Source organism: Lissotriton vulgaris, chromosome 8 (assembly GCF_964263255.1).
Source record: "Lissotriton vulgaris chromosome 8, aLisVul1.2, whole genome shotgun sequence".
In the NCBI taxonomy this organism is placed as follows: domain Eukaryota; kingdom Metazoa; phylum Chordata; class Amphibia; order Caudata; family Salamandridae; genus Lissotriton; species Lissotriton vulgaris.
In genome coordinates, this window is record NC_141696.1 from 519,738,865 (window position 1) to 519,753,430 (window position 14,566).

The window sequence follows — 14,566 nt, forward strand, 5'->3', positions numbered from 1 at the left end:
CTAAACCACAACCACAGAAAAGTGCCTTTTATTCATACCCCTACACTAGCCTTCCGTACACCGAGCCAGCCCACTCCGCTAAAGATTTGATGTTGTTTGTCATGTTGTATGTGATTATACAAGGTAGCACGTTTATTCTCGAGCAGTGGTTTGTCTCATTTACAGATCGCTGTCTTGAAGAGAATACTGAACTTTTTCTCACAGGTGAAAAGTGCGACCACAACTGCACGACGCTTCTAAGCTTACAGCCCCCAATTGTGTGTGCTTTCTTAAAAGCACGCCAAGTCCCACAATCAGACTAACATTTACAAAGCTTTCTAACAGCAGTTATCTGTGGTAACCGCGGCTACTGCTGATTTAAGTGGCCTTTGCTTTTAAAAGCTTGATTTTGTTTTCTTTCGTTGCGCCTACTGTTTAGCAGACTGCTGCATTTTTAAGGCTCCCCACACATTCACATACCAGGTTCGAACCGGACTGGAATCGCTAACGCGGGCCTCGGCTTCTTTCACTGACCCACCTGAAGAGTAGCGTTCCAGTTCCGGGTTCACCTGGCAGCTCCTCCCCCAGCCTGCATATAAGCACATCACCAGCACCAGCGCGGCCGTAAGGTAACCGGGGCAGCTGCTGATTTAATTGCCCTTTGCTTTTAAAAGCTTGATTTTGTTTTCTTTCTTTGCGCCTACTGTTTAGCAGACTGCTGCATTTTTAAGGCTTCCCACTTATTCACATACCAGGTTCGAACCGGACTGGAATCGCTAACGCGGGCCTTGCCTTCTTTCACCGACCCACCTGAAGAGTAACGTTCCAGTTCCAGGTTCGCCTGGCAGCTCCTCCCCCATGCTCCATATAACCAGTGATGCACCGACCGCGCAGCATGCGAGCGCAGCGGGCACGCCGGCGCGCGACTAAGGCAAGCCTGCCTGTGCTCGTCAGCGCCCGGATTGCGCCTCGTGCCACACCCCCTGGTCCGCCCCTTAGAACAACCTACACCAAAGATTGTCTCATAAAAATTAACACAGGGATGTGTAATTGCCAAGTAGGTGATAAGCTGACAAGGTCTGGGAGCGGCAGTGCTCGGAATGGAGAACCTTGGCAGGGACCAAACACGATGTCATGGACCTGCAGGGATTCTCCCTTTCAGAACAATCCTAAGGTCGACACTAAGCCAGGGAGGGAGAATATCGGGGCAATCAGCTGTCTGTTACTTTATGTAGGATCGATGGCCAGACACAAATACCAACTTGAGTGTCTAATTCAGATAGAAGACCCGGATGTATTATTTCTTACAGAGACTTGGGCCAACGACAGCAGCGACCCTGATTGGAATATCGCTGTGCCTTCAGGCTGCACAGTTGCAAACATCAATCGAGCCGAAGGTAGAGGAGGTGGCCTAACCATAATCCATAGATCCCTCTTTACGCTGCAGGCCACTCCGCATATCCTTGAGGGTGCGGAGGCAATGAGCTTTTCTCTGAAGTTAGCTAATACCTCATCATTCTCTGGCCTACTAATCTACAGGCCCCCTGGCCCGAGAGCCCCTTTCTTAGCGGCAATTCACACTCATCTTGAAAATTCCCTTGAGCACGATTATTACACCATTCTGGGAGATTTAAATTTTCACTTGGAGGACACAAACAATGCAATCTCCTGGACATATTCTCCTGTCATGATCTCAAACAAATAGTCAATGAACCTACCCACTTGGCTGGGCACACTCTCTACGGCATCTGCACCAACATGCCCCTTGCTGCAAAAAACAAGGTAACTCCATTGCTATGGTCTGATCACTTTGCCGTGTTCTTTACCATTTCGCTTATCACCTCCCCTCATAGAAGGCAACTTAGGTCCCCCCCTAAGAAATATCGGGCCTGGAATTTAGTTACCAGGTCGGACCTATTAGGTGCTCTTGAGGATAGAGTAGTGGCCTGCTCAGATGCAAAGCAGGCGGCTATGGTTCTCCCAGTCAGCCTTCTTAATATCGCCAACCTGGTAGCACCGGAGAAGGCTTTTAGAGTGCGGCAAAAACGGGCGTCTGCCCGTGGTATTCATCCGATTTAAAAAACGCCAAAATCAAATGCAGACAACAAGAGCAGGTCTGGAGAGTAAACTATGATCCAGCCCAGAAGAAAATCTACGGTGTGGCACTAGAGGACTATAAGAAGCTAATAATTCAGGCAAAAACCTCCTATTATTCCAGGAAGATTCAAGATGCAGCTCACTCTAGCAGAGAACTATTCTCCACCATCAACTCCTTATTGAGTTGTCCCGAGGCTCAAGCTTTATACCAGACAAAGTATTCACGGATAAGATGGCGTCCTATTTCCAGAATAAGGTCCATTCCGTGTACAGTGATCTATCCAGAACAGCAGATAGTTTACAGGTCGAGCTGAGCCGGCACAATGGCAATGGCATCTGTAAAGCACAAAGTGACCTTTCAATGTTCTCCCCATTGGATGAGAACGTGCTGACTGACTTACTGCTGGCCGCCAAGTCAGGGTCTCCTTTGGACCCCTGTCCACCTTCTGTACTCCACCTGGCACCGACAGAGGTAAGCGGTTTACTAATGCCGGTACTGAATCAGGTTTTGAATTCTGGAATCTTTCCACTAGCTTGGAAAAAGGCCTGTATACGGCCTTTGCTCAAGAAGCCCAAATTAGACTATTTTGATGAGAAGAGCTATCGTCCCATCTCCTGCTTGCCTCTGCCAGCTAAGCTAGTGGAGAAAGCCATGAATAGAGAGTTATCTTTCTTTCTTGAGGCGTGGCATATTCTCGACAGCACCCAGCATGGCTTCTGTGCGAATCACTCCACGGAAACTGCTCTACTGATGGCAGCGGAGGAAATTCGGAAGGGGATGGATGAGGGAGGCAGGGTCATATTGGTTCTGCTGAATCTTACAGCGACCTTCGACACCGTAAATCACGAGGTACTCATCCAAGGGTTGCAGGATGTCGGTGTCAAAGGCCTAGTGTTAGATCTCCTCTCCTTCTTCCTGTCTGACAGGGAACAAGTCATCTACTGAAACGGACTTCAGTCAGACAAATTTTCCCTTCCAGGAGGAGTTCCCCAGGGTTTGGCGCTATCGCCCACCCTGTTCAACATCTATGTCTCCCCCCTGGCCAAGCTAATAAAGAATATGGGTTTCAAGCTGGTGTCATATGCTGATGACACTCAGCTGATCGTTTCCTTGTCCCACCCCGTGGATTCCATGGCTTCTGACTTCTCCGGCTGCATGTCCGTAGTCATGCAATGGATGAACTCGAACTTCCTAAAATTAAACACTGAAAAGACGGGAGTCTTAGAGTTCAGACAGAAAGAGTCTATCTGGAATCACAACTGGTGGCCTACATTGGCAGGAGTCTGTCCAGTACCAGTGGCGAAAGCAAGGAACCTGGGGTTAATCTTTGATAAAGATCTGTCATGGAAGCACCAGGTGAATCAGGTGGTTTCTTCCTGTTTCTTCATGCTTAAGGGGCTGAGAAAGATCCTGCCCTTTATTCCTTACCATCTCAGGAAAACGGTTATCATTACCACTATCTTTTCCAGATTAGACTATGGAAGCGCTCTCTATTTAGGAGCAGGGTGTGCTCAATTGGCCAAAATGCAATCAATCCAGACTGCAGCAGCCAGGATGCTCCTCCACCTGCCTAAATATCATTCCACCTCACAGGCTATCAGGCAGCTACATTGGCTTCCTGTTCAGAGACGGATAGACTTCAAAGCTCTCTGTCTGGTGCATAAAGCTTTGGCAGGTGTGGGGGCCTCAGATATTCAACACCTAGTCACGAGGAATCTGCCAACCCGACCCCTGAAGTCTGCCTTGCAAGGGTTGGCCATGATCTCTAACATCAATAAACAATGATGGGGCGGGAAGGGCTTCTCCCATCTAGCCTCGAGGCTTTGGAATTCATTACCTCAGCAGCTAAGACAAATTGCCGACCACAGGAGGTTCAGTAAGGAGGCTAAGACCTGGCTTTTTACTCGATAGGACAGTGACCAGCGCAATGTCAGTTACCCTGCACAGCGCCAAGACGCCTCGGCATTAGTGCGCTTTAGAAATACCATCACTCACTCACTCACTCACTCACTCTCACTTCTCAAAAACATGCACTCCTACGGAATGTGAGCTGGCTTACCGTATGTCCTTACTGTTTCAAACCAAGTAACTTCCTGTGGCAATGTCTATTCCCACCCACACAAAACAACTCCCAAACTTCAACTTGACCTTCAATACCTACTTTGAGAACAGATTTCATTAAACTAACCAAACTGAAAGCACTTTTGTTCGGAAATGTATCGACTGCAGATAGCACAAACTTCAAGTAAAATACAGTCCCTTTTAAATACAAACCTCCTATTACACTTTTTGAATTGTTATACAATTTTCAACATATCTCACACTGAAGGTCTGCAACGCTTTTTTGACACGGTCTCCACCGGCCTTCTCACAGTCTTTCGAACTGTTTTTGGTATAATACTAGACTACATTTATTCGATCATCTATGGAATAACAGGAACACTGTACATAATTCTCTTTGCAGTTGTCCTACTACTATTTTTGCATGTAAAAAATGGGTGCGCTCCCTGTGGGAACAACTGTGTCCAGCAGAACACGCATCTACGCGAAGCAACATCAATACTATCAAAAAATGGAAAAACTTTTCAGCTGCCTGCCTCTATCTATTATGAGAGCCAGCTACAACATGAAGTTTATTTACACATATGCAATCTGCGGGCAACCATCTTTTTATTGCAAAACTTGCCCATTCAACTGGCGAATGGATCTATGGCAAAAGAATCACCTTCCGTCTCCTCACCCACGCACACAAAGCCCTACACGATCAAGGCCCGAGCTACCTCAACAACCGCATCAACTTCTATGCTCGTAAGCGCCATCTCCGATCAGCCAGTCACGCCCTCGCCGCCGTCCCCCGCATCCGAAGAACGACAACAGGAGGAAGGTCCTTCTCCTACCTGGCCACCAAGACCTGGAACTCCCTCCCGACCGACCTGCGCCTGACCCAAGACCACTTCTCCTTCAGGAAGAAGCTCAAGACCTGGCTGTTCGAGCAGTAGCAGCACCCCCCCCCCCCAAGCGCCTTGAGACCCTCCGGGTAAGTAGTGCGCTCTACAAATGTCTTGATTGATTGATTGATTGATCTATGCTTTGCCAACATCCCAACAATCGCTCCCGATATCCAGCAGGTAATGGAGTATCTTGAAAACCATGAACTTGATTGTTCAGAAAGTGGAGAAATGGCGGATGCAACGCAAAAAGGTATTTTGGCGGAATGGGATTTCTGCCAGCTGCGAAAGATCTCCTGCAACGTGCGACCTTGACAACATTGAAGATTGCCTGCCAAATCAAATTCCCGCTCCAACATTCGAGGAACATTACTGCCCCTTCAAGGATGTGAATTGGATCGCTTTGCTTTTCTCACATAATGACAACAATGACCTCTTTGAAAGTTATGCATCTCAAACCGCTGAAGAACTTCGGGACTGCAATCTACAAGACTTGTAAGAAATTCACGTTATTCTTGGATTGATTTTTTCCACCTTTTTTTACTTTTTCCCTTAAGTTTTTTTTAATACACTCCAATTGAACTATTTTCATATAATAACTTTCTAAGTATGCTCAGGCATTCGAACTATTTTCATTATTGCCCCTTACTTCTCCAGTCTAACCAGGGATGGGTGTTGTATGGCCTATGCAAATACGCTATTTACTTGCTAAATAAGCCTAAACCCGACCTCCATTTTGAAACCATGTCTATTCTTTGTGCACCTGCCTGTTATCCATGAAGACCTTTCACACAAATTAGCTCATCCTCAGCCTCTGCTCACCAGCTGGCGATCAAGATAAAAAAATACGACATTGTTTAGGAACTGGTTGGCACAGTGTGGTAATCATATCCTACCTTTATTTTCATTATAGAATTTAATCATTCATGTCTAACAGCTAATCTTTATGTCACATGGAATTGTAACATGCAATGTAGAATTCACTGATGCAGGAGCTTTGGTTTGAATACAACAGAAGCGGTTGGAGTTTGCCTCAGTTATGTGCCGTGAATCACTGACAGAATTTCGATTTCTAAAAAATCGACCTACTATAACATCGAGTCTCTAATATCGATAGCACTAATATCGACACCCCATACTTAACATGAAAACTACAATAATATCGAGCAAACTATATTGATGCACCAAAATATCGTCTACAGAAATATCGTTAGCATAATTATCGAATACCATAATATCGACACTCAATACTACATATAACACACTACAATAATATCGAATACAAAAATTTCGATAGCACTATTTTCGTCTATATCAAAATATCGATAGCTAAATAATACTCCTTTTTTATATAAAACACCAATAAATCTATTCTCTAAGTAATACACACATTTCAAATGACTTCACTAATGTATTTTCAATTTATTAAGTAACATTTAGTGTACAAAATTGTGTTTTCGCAAACTGACGAAATTTGTATATAAACTCTTTGTAAACATACTTATTTAATACTTACTACTCATTTTACATAATCTTTATTTATTACAAGAGTTTTTTTTATACATAAATATATCATTTCAATTCCTCAACATAAACTATATAAGAAGATATATCTTAAATGTTTAACTTAAAAAAAATTCAAACTAACCAATAATAACTCGTCTTTACATATCTGACCAATCAGATAGCAAACTTAATTACACATAGACTATATAAACCAATCACAAACAGCCATACAAGTTGCAGGAAATATTCTTCGTGACCACATACTGCCAATTTTGGGAGCACCATCTATATTCTTCTCTGCAAGAAAATTCGTCCTGAAACTACAAGTAAGTAATCATATAGCTCTGTTAATAAATTCTAATGTTTTTTGGCTATTACTTATAGACCAAGATTTGTAACCTAATTTGTTATTTCTTTATGTACTTTACCTTTAAACAGACTCTACAAACAAATCTACTTATACTTCAACTTCAAGATACAGGACACTTTAAATTTAAAAAAGGTATCTACATATGTTTAACATTTACTTAACGTTATTTGCCAATTATTGGCCTAATTTAAAACTCTATACTTTGTTTCTTAGCCTGTAAATCTTAATACATAGTGTGAAGCCAGAATGTTTTGAGGAAAAAACGTTACAATGCTGTGTAAAAAATGTTTTCTTCCTGTTCTTAAATATGTTTTTATGTGCTTTTACTCATAATACATGTGTCATCCTCGGTTCTTTTTAGCAAATAAGTAACAATGCTTTATAACAAATGTGTATTATTTATATAACATATAAACGCATTAGTAATTTTCATCAACTTTCTCTCTAAACAGAACTCAAAGGTACAGAAAAGAGATAATTCACATCAAAGAACAAACATTCTGGTACTACTATAATTCTCTTGGTAAGTTCATAAATAAAATATAACTAGTCTTTATAAACTCTATAGAATGTACTAGAAATAAAAATGACTCTTTTTATGCATCTGTTAGTATAATCTTCCTGTTCTTAAATATGTTTTTTTGTGCCTTTACTCATAATACATGTATCATCCCCGGTTCTTTTTAGCAAATAAGTAACAATGCTTTATAACAAATGTGCATTATTTATATAACATATAAACGCATTAGTAATTTTCATCAACTTTCTCTCTAAACAAAACTCAAAGATACAGAAAAGAGAAAATTCACATCAAAGAACAAACAATCTGCTACTACTATAATTATCTTGGTAAGTTCATAAATAAAACATAAGTAGTGTTTATAAACTCTATAGAATTTGCTACAAATAAAAATGACTCTTTTTATGCATCTGTTAGTATAATCTTGGAAATTTCTCTTTTTAAATCCAAATAAACAAAACTATTTTTAGAGACGTTATAACGTTAAAAAAATGTTACCAAAAAACAAATTGTAACTTTTCCTATAACATACTTAATTATTTCTCAACAGACCGTGGCAATAGAAGAACAACATCAAACTGAACAAGCATCTACTTTCGATAAATAGAACATTACTGCTGGTAAGTAAATTACTAGAAGAATACTAGCTTAATTTAAAATGTTTTATACATTTCTGATTGTATTAATATTTGTATATTAACTTTTCTAGATACCAGAACTCAAGAATGACTGATGATGCAACATTTATTACATCTCAGAAAGGCAAATTTTTGTTATGCTATATGGGCTACATTTATACTCAGGAGAAACAAAAAGACCTTAAAGTGAATTGGAAGTGTACAAAATATTACTCCAATAAATGCTATGGCCGTGCTACAACAAGGGAAACTAGTGTTATAAATACCACTGAACATAATCACCCACCAAACATCTCGGAAATAGAAGTGAGATCCACTCTTGAAAATATCAAGGAATTAAGTACCAGATCAGAACTACCTACCAACGTAATTCTGAAAGAATTACTACCTAAAGTTCCCAAAGAAGCAAGAGGTCAGCTACCATCTATTGCTACCATTAAAAGAACAATAGCAAGAACAAAAAAAGCAAGTAGACCCAATATACCAACTCCTAAAACTTTTGAAGAAGTCATAATTCCGCCAGAGCTTGTAATTACTCATAATGACGAGCCATTTATTTTTTATGAGAATCATAGCAAGGACAAAAGAATAATCATGTTTGCAACTAATACCAATATAAAAAAATTAACTGAAAGTACTACTTGGATGATGGATGGAACTTTTTCTATATGCCCAAAACCTTTCTACCAGTTATACACAATTCATGGGCAATATCATAATACCTGTATCCCCTTCATATATTGTTTATTACCAAACAAACAAGCCACAACTTACTCAGAAATCTTACAAAAAATAAAGGAACAAACTTCTGACTACTTCCCAATGAAAATCATCATAGACTTCGAGCAAGCTATGATTAATTCTATTTTGAAAACTTACCCACACACATCCATTCAAGGATGTTATTTTCATTTCAATCAATGTCTCTGGAGACATTTACAAAAATCTGCCCTTAGTGTTGAGTATGCAACAAATATAACTTTTGCATGCCAAATCAAACATCTCATTGCTCTGGCATATGTACCAGTAACTGATGTGGCCGAACATTACAATTTGTTAATTGAAAGTCCTTTCTACACCCAAAATGAGCAAAGACTCGCCCCACTTTTAGATTACTTTGAGGACAACTGGGTAGGAAGACTACATAGGTCAGGCCACAGACGCCAGCCAAAATTTGCAATTCCCTGGTGGAATGTCTATCTACCAACACTCAACCAAGAGGCAAAAACGAACAATGCTGTTGAAGGTTGGCACAATGCCTTCCTCTCTTCTACTGGACGTACAACACCCACATTACACAAGCTAGTCACAGCTATACAAAAAGAGCAAAGCTTTCAGGAACTACGTATGCAGCAATCTGTCATACAACTGAAACCAAAAATCTCTAGACAAACTGCTCAAATGTATTTATATCTTCAACAGCAAGTCCAAATATATCCTATAACAAGAGGACTGGAATATTTAAAAATGATAGCCAAAACATTGAACTAATTGCAATAACTAAATTAATTTATAGAGATCAAACAATATCCTTAATCTAATAAAACACATATTTTAATATAATAAAAAAATATTTATTTAGTCTAATTTATTTTTTGACACTATTCTAAAAAGACTAAATAAATATATTATTATATCACAATATTTGTTTTTAAAAACTGCTTCCATCCAAATAAAATAACATAAATGTATAACTTACCTTTAAATAGAACATCATAAAGATAATCCTTTACCGACAATACAATGTGTAAATATCAAAGACTTAATCCAACAAATCATTAATTATGTTTTCTTTAACTCTGCTAAAACTATCCATCATCCAAATTAAACGACTATTTAAAAGCCATTTAAAATAACGACTGTTATCTGAAAGTGTGAAAAATATTTCACAGAACTCAAAATATAAAGGAAGAATGTAAATCATCTCCGTTCTAACAACTGAAACACACTTCCTTTCCCAAAAAAATAAATAATCGGAAACGGAAATAGCTGTTTCAAAATACGAGAAAAAAAAACAGCTAAACAATCCCACCGACATAACACTAACGAGTATCCCATAATATATAAACATAACATTCCTATTTATTTTTATTTTAATTAAATTATACCACATACTCATTAACTCCAACTATTTTAAATGGCTCAAAAAGTCGTGAACGAAAATACGTATTGATTCCACTCCATTATATGTAAATAGTCATACTTTAATTACCAACCCCAAAATAACAAAATATAACCTTTAATTTTAATGTACAATACTTTAAAAATATAAAAGTAGATTCGTACCTACTCAAAAGTGAACCTGCTTCCAACCGCGACTTTCCCTTTACCAAAATAACGCAAAAAGACAAAGAGTGGTTACAAAATAAACGATCCAAATTATATGTAACTGTGAAAAGTACTACTATAAATGTCCATTATTGTTATATATATGGCTCAAAATTATGTGTAATGTTAAAAAAATAGTATAGTATATTGTGAATAGAAAATCTTTTTGCCTGTATATTAATTATATATTACATACTTTTAATATTTATTACATTAAGTATGAAAATATAAAAATATTTAATGTAATATTTATTAAAATTATTATATAACTAAATGTGTAATATTGTATTTGTTTATCAGATTTAATTGTTTACAATATGACTAATATGTGAAAAATGTTATTATAAAAACGTATTTATTAATAATAATAATCATACATAAGAATATTGTAATGTTAAAAGAATCATTGATGATGATGTACATGTTCTATTTAGGATATTTATATTATATTATACATTTAAAAGTGTTCATATGTTAATATCATCATCAGTATATCACTATATGTATTAAAAATGTGTGACTTATGTTTTTCATTACACATGTTTGATGTTTTATTAAGAAACAATAATTGTATTATGTATGTATAATATCATACATTGCATTATGTGAACTAACCATTTTTTCTCTACAAAATAAAAGTACTTGTCAAGAAAATTACTGTAAAATGTGATTATTAAAAGAACATTGTCCTCCTTTTTTGTTTATATGTATACCAAAGATAGCTTGATAAAATGTATATGTGATCGTATATTTCAAGTGTTGAATAAAAAAATTTACAGGAAAGAAAACTGGTGTCATTATTTTGTATTACCTATGACTAAATCATTTTTATGTATTTTTGCAAATGTATTATAACTGTAATGTTCTATCTATTTCTATATACCACATGTAAATAAATAACATACTATACACTGAAGTTATAACAATTATTATTCATACACCCATATACATATAATATCAATATTTGAAAGACACATAATAAAATTTTTAAATATTCCGACTCCAATAACAAATTTACTTTAGGTAATTGCTTCTCAAAAACCGTGATTAATTTACTATTAGAACTGCAATCACCATTTAATTAGAGTAAGTGCAGGACACAGAACATATTAAATTTACTCTTCCAACTCCAATTAACAATTAATTTAAGTAACTGCAGGACATTAAATAATAATAAATTACTATCGTAATTCAAATGTTAAAAAATGAATAATGTAATATCATTAAATTTAATTTAATATATTAAATTTAATTTAAATAGAATCTTAATTTATGTTTTCCCTGTACCCCTATAACTAAAAACTGACCCTGAAACCTAAAAATACCCCTTCACCCACAAACTAAATACTGACCCTGAAACCTGACAAAACCCCTTCACCAACAAACTAAAAACTGACCCAGAAACCTAAAAATACCCCTTTACCCACAAACTGAAAACTGACTCTGAAACCTCACAAAACCCCTTTACCCACAAACTAAAAACTGACCCTGAAACCTTACAAACCACCTTTACCCACAAACTAAAAACTGACCCAGAAACCTTACAAAACCCCTTCACCCACAAACTAAAAACTGACCCTGAAACCTAAAAATACCCCTTTACCCACAAACTAAAAACTGACCCTGAAACCTTACAAAACCCTTCACCCACAAACTAAAAACTGACCCTGAAACCTAAAAATACCCCTTTACACACAAACTAAAAACTGACCCTGAAACCTAAAAATACCCCTTTACCCACAAACTAAAAACTGACTCTGAAACCTAAAAATACCCCTTTACCCACAAACTAAAAACTGACTCTGAAACCTAAAAATACCCCTTTACCCACAAACTAAAAACTGACCCAGAAACCTAAAAATACCCCTTTACCCACAAACTAAAAACTGACTCTGAAACCTAAAAATACCCCTTTACCCACAAACTAAAAACTGACTCTGAAACCTAAAAATACCCCTTTACCCACAAACTAAAAACTGACCCTGAAACCTTACAAAACCCTTCACCCACAAACAAAAAAACTGACCCTGAAACCTAAAAATACCCCTTTACACACAAACTAAAAACTGACCCTGAAACCTAAAAATACCCCTTTACCCACAAACTAAAAACTGACCCAGAAACCTAAAAATACCCCTTTACCCACAAACTAAAAACTGACTCTGAAACCTAAAAATACCCCTTTACCCACAAACTAAAAACTGACTCTGAAACCTAAAAATACCCCTTTACCCACAAACTAAAAACTGACCTTGAAATCTTACAAAACACCTTTACCCACAAACTAAAAACTGACCCAGAAACCTTACAAAACTCCTTCACCCACAAACTAAAAACTAACACTGAAACATTACAAAACTCCTTCACCCACAAACTAAAAACTGACCCTGAAACCTTACAAAACACCTTTACCCACAAACTAAAAACTGACCCTGAAACCTTACAAAACACCTTCACCCACAAACTAAAAACTGACCCTGAAACCTAAAAATACCCCTTTACCCACAAACTAAAAACTGACCCAGAAACCTCACAAAACTCCTTCACCCACAAACTAAAAACTAACACTGAAACATTACAAAACTCCTTCACCCACAAACTAAAAACTGACCCTGAAACCTTACAAAACACCTTTACCCACAAACTAAAAACTGACCCTGAAACCTTACAAAACACCTTCAACCACAAACCAAAAACTGACCCTGAACACTTAAAATACCCCTTCGCACATACACAAAAAACAGACCCTAAACGCACAAAATGTACCTTTGATAAAACTACCCACCCTGATCCACTATAAACTCGACATCCCACTCCTAAAAATATGATACATTTATTTATTTAATATCTACTAAATTATATATTTTTAATACTTTTTACTACATACACAAAATACCTCAATTTAGAACAACAACATAATAGTGTTCATAATTTCGTATTTACATAATATGTATATAAAATTTCGAATCGAAATAAAATTTAAATACAAGGCGAAATTTTTAATTCTATAATTAGAGTATACTTTGTTTATACACTACCCACCCTTATCCCCTTGAAACTATACATCCCACTCATAAAATAATTAGACAAATATTTTTAGAAAATATATAAAAATATTATAATTACAAATCTTTTTTAGTACATACACAACAGCAAACTTAAAAAATAAGTGCTATATTCGATAACAATCGATATCATTTCGCATAATTCGAAATTTGTTTAAATTTTAAAAATTTCGCAAATTTATATGAAATTGCGAAATTTTAATTTATATAATTACCCTATATATTTTTAAAACACTACCCACCCTTTTCCCCTATAAACTCTACATCCCGCTCCTAAATTTATTGTACAAATATTATAAAAATATAATGTAATATTTTAATATTTATAATACTTTTTAGTACATACCCAAACATTAATCATAATGTTTTATATACTCCCAAAATTCCGATCAAATTTCGACTACTACAAATATTTTAAAAAATTATCGAAATTTTGAAATCTAAAGGAAATTCGAAATTTTAAATTGTACAATTTCACTATACTTTTTCAAAACACTACCCACCCTTATCCCCTATAAACTCTACATCCCGCTCCTAACATTAATGTACAATTATGTAGTAAAAAATTAAAAATGTTGATATATTTACACAATTTATTAATATATATCCAAAAGCAAAGTAAAAAATAATTTAACAATACTCTATAAATGTATATAAAAATTCGCATTTTAAAATATTTTGAATTACATTTCGCTAATTTAAATTTTTACTTCAAATGCGAAATTTATTATTCAATATTTACACTATACTTTTTTAATACACTACCCACCCTTATCCCCTATCAACTCTACATCCCGCTCCTACACTTCTAACTAAAAATAATAAAATTATATGTAAAAATTACCTTATATATAAACAACATTTAACTATATCATTACTTAACATACTTTAAAACATCACTTTTACATATCGATATTTTTGACAATCGATATTTTCAGCATCGATATTACTGGTTTCGACATTCATGTCTTCGATATTTTTGACACACACATAAATCGATATTTTCTACGACGATATTTTGGTTTTCGAAATTTCTTACCATCGATATTTTGGACTCGATATTATGGTACATCGACATTAACAACTCGATATTTTGACTGTCTACCATGTGCCG